Below are 3,985 nucleotides of genomic sequence, written 5' to 3' on the forward strand. Positions count from 1 at the left end.
GATATTGTTTGACTTTGTACAGAACAGCAGGAGTTTATAATGTACTTGAAATAAGTAAAGATACCAAATTACTTAGGAAAATATGAATTTCACCTATAAGAAAAGTGCCAAAGTAAAAGTCATAAAACTACTCACGATAATCCAAGATTTAAAAAATAATCCTTGGTAAAATTACAAATCCTCAAGAAATCCTTATACAATGTATTTATCTCTGCCGAACAGGAATCTGATTCTGTTTAGTAACTTAAATCAGAGCATGTCAGCCGTTATCTGAGGTCATATTTAAATGTCTGTCACATAGGTTGAATAAAATACATCAGAATCCAGCACCAAATCCCTTTTTATACACTTTATTTTGAAATCTTATCTTTGCAGATGAATAAAAGGAACACAGTGAAACACCTGACTTCATCCCTCTTTATACTCTGCGTTGAAAACATAAAAAAACTATCCCAACTTTAATCCTTAAAGGACACACAGCAAACACTCAGCTTTGAAATATTGATAATATTACATTTTGTAGCACAATTTTCTTTCAAATCATGTATTTCATTGCTTAAGAGTGACAAAGAATTGCACTGATGTAAATGCTGAGTAAAATACCAGCCGTTCAGCTTGTTTTAAATAATGTGAATTTTAAGCTAAAAGGAGTCTGAAAAAGGAGTCTGGATTTTCCTTAATTTAAAGAAGTGACAAATTTAACCACTGAACATCTCGCTTTGCTGAATGTGATGATTTTAAACCTAGAAGAACCAAATGAGAGGGTTGCATTTTTAGGTTTTAAACTTGGCAACAACCTCAGACACCTAAATATGTGCCAACGCATAAAAAAGACCACATTTTTCATTTTTCATAATAAATCTACATGTTACTCTTTCTTTCCATAATTTATAATTTGGGTATTGTTAAACATTGCACTGATGTAAATTTATTACATGGGAAAACAACATTTGTTTCTGCTACAGCACATTCACAGGAGCTATAATTGTGGTTTTATAAATTTGTGACTCTTCTCTCTTCCTAAAAGGAAAAAAAAACTGCTGCAAGAAATCATCTTTGCTGCATCAGGACTTAATTTATTTTGTTCCTGTTTAAAGATAAACCTAAAAGACATAAAGCATTTAGATCTCATCTGTAGGTATTAATATTGAAAAGAATAACAAGAATTTTTTTAACCATTCTGCACTCGAGCTTCAACAAGAGCAAACCTTTCAAACAGTCATGCGCATAAAATAAAGATGAGGTATTACTTCCTCCACTGGAATGATATCTTAATCAGATTTCTTAAACTCTTTACCATATTTATTTCTGCGCGGATAATGTAGTGATCTATCAGGAGTCCCTGATTGATATACCATAAAGTTAACATAGTTAATGGTGAAGTTTCCTGTGGGACCACAGAGGGTTAAAGCTGGGTCAAAGGCAGCGTTACTGAAGGCATGAAGGGCCTGAAGGAGCATTCATTCCTCCCTGAAGGCCCATCTGTCAGATAAAAGAGCTGAGTGCAGAGATAATGTTTAACCAAAAGAACYGTGTCAGATGATTCATAAACTGCTTCCTCTTTTTTCTTTCTACCAGAGAAGCAGAAAGAAAACGATCACGTCTGAGTTAAGAAAGGTGGCATCACAATGCAACAAACAAAACACGGTTAATAACCGTTTCACTTTTCAAAAAAACACCTAGTCATTTCCCAAACAAAACCAAGAATGACAGAAATGCTTTCAGTGTTGTGTGGATTAATTCTCCTTTTGTTGCTAAGATAAGACCCACATGAGCTGAGACRGATCGCTCACTCCCGGCCTGACTCACCGGCTGCTGTGCATGTGAACAACAGGTGTGAGCCGAGACGGGGAAACTGTTATCAGAGAAGGTTGAGAAAGGTCAGTGGACTTGAGTTTGTGAAGCAGGTTAAATCAATAAAGCAAGTGTCTGCCTCCTGGTGAATCAGGTTATTTATTCAGATAACACGAAGCTGCAGCTTAAATTGTGCATTGCATAACAAAACCCATGAATGCGTCCCCAGATAAACAGTCCTCCACGTACATATGGTCCGAGTTATGTGCATGCCAGTGGCTGGGTTACAGTTTGTGGTCACAAGAGCTTGTTTCCTTATAGGCTTGTCTTTGTTGAACCGGTGGGCGAAGTGGGTCACAAACGAAGGAAAATTCCCATCTGTGAGAGCTGCAGCAGACCCAACACCACCGCTGTAAACATGGGGGGAAAAAGAGTTCTTGAATCATTAATAATCATCAATTATTGATCCCATCACATGTAAATGGCTCCTTGGGCTTCAGCACATCTTGGCAGGAGAGAATTCATCCTGATTAGCCTGGTTATCTGCCAGAACTTGACAAGGAAATAAACAGAGTTAAATGTGTTGGTTTGATTAATTATTTTTTAAATATTATCTATAAAAATATAGAGAATAGTTTATATAGTTAGTTTTCTCCTGTGGTCTTGATTTAAAAACACATCTGAAAAATTCCTATGATGCCATGTAACAAATAAACTCAGTAAACCCAATCATCTGAGGTTTTACAGAAGAGAAATCGCTTTCAAAAATTAGCATTTAACATTATCAATAAAATATTTAAAATACACTAAGACAAAAATAATATTTTAGTATCTCAAAGACTGTATCATGAAAAACCCTAAATACCCCGTATGAGTCACCGCCAATGTCTTGTTATTAGATGATTGCTTTTTTTATTGAAGCAATATATATGAACGTTGGTCTGTATTGTTATGAAACTATAATTTTTCATATTATTTTACAAAATACAACAAAATAGAATTGTAAATTGTAATCTCAACCCCCAAAAAACAAAGGCCAAATCCTTAACAAATTGTAAAACAAGTGCATAAACCCCCACCCTGCAGACGTTTGTAGTTTCTCTGACTCATAAATTAGTCAGATATTTTTAGTCAGGCAGCATTCTGCTCGTCCATCTGCACGAACAGATGAGCCTCTGGTGCTTCTGCCCAGCGTCACAACCAGTGAGATGCCTGCTGGAGATAAAAGTCAACCAGAATGCCAAAATGTGTCTGCTGACAGCAACAATGGCAGGCAGTGGAAACCCAGCCGGCACAGACAATGGCCCTTACTGGTCCACCAGCTATCGCAAAAACAACACACCATGTCAAAAGACTAAGGCAGAACCTGCTCAGCAAAATATACCCTGGAACGTCAACTTGTTAAATAAAGAAAAATGTATTTAGGTTCTTATTATTGACTGATTTTGTGGTGTTTTCTTATGAAAAATACAACCAGTCTCACATGACATACTGTCAATTTTAATTTGAGATGTTCATTTTATCAAAACAATAGGGAGTTATATGAGCCTGTGTAACATGTTAAAATATTCTTCTATCAAATTTGGTGTATAAAAATGAACAAAACACAAAAGTAACAGCAAAGAACCAACTGAACTCTGGAGTAAAGAACATTTCAAAGCTGCTTCTTTAAAAAAATATGTGCATATTTCTGAGCTAACTCTGTTCAAAAGGATTTGCAGCAGAACCCAGTTAGCATTAAAAACCCAGCAGGCGGGAGAACATCAGAATCACTGGGAGGCTTGAAGAATGTCACTGTGAAGCTGCTGCTGTCTTCACAAAGAAAAGCATGATATAATATAAACACCCTGTGATTTGGAGAGAGGGATGCAGCAGTTACAGGGGTCTGTATCTCAATCGAAAGCCACAAATGTTTCTAAAACCATCTGAAACAAAAAGATGGTCTCTACGGCGAGATTAACACAGAAAAATAGGTTTTTTAAATCTCTTCCTGCGGCTGTTCTTCACAAATGTTTGTCTTTAAAATCTGAAGTCACTTTTAATCAGCCACAAAATGTACTATCGCTTTAAAATGGGTGTTCTATCTGTGGGTGACTTCATTTAGTCACATACAGTAAATGCCATGCGCTCCCTCTCTCTCTCTCTCTCTCTCTCTCTCTCTCTCTCTCTCTCTCTCTCTCTCTCTCTCTCT

General features: G+C 36.4%; 1 protein-coding gene across 1 annotated transcript in view; it reads right to left on the bottom strand.

Moving 5' to 3' along the window:
• Positions 1-1,926: 1,926 nt before the first annotated feature.
• The window catches only part of nprl3 (NPR3-like, GATOR1 complex subunit), a 16,155-nt gene continuing 14,096 nt past the window's right edge, over positions 1,927-3,985 (bottom strand). The window contains exon 15 of the mRNA XM_014024133.1: positions 1,927-2,204. The gene's annotated coding sequence lies outside the window, so the exon portion shown is untranslated. The remainder of the gene's footprint in view (positions 2,205-3,985) is intronic.

Source organism: Austrofundulus limnaeus, unplaced genomic scaffold (assembly GCF_001266775.1).
Source record: "Austrofundulus limnaeus strain Quisiro unplaced genomic scaffold, Austrofundulus_limnaeus-1.0 Scaffold4, whole genome shotgun sequence".
In the NCBI taxonomy this organism is placed as follows: Eukaryota; Metazoa; Chordata; class Actinopteri; order Cyprinodontiformes; family Rivulidae; genus Austrofundulus; species Austrofundulus limnaeus.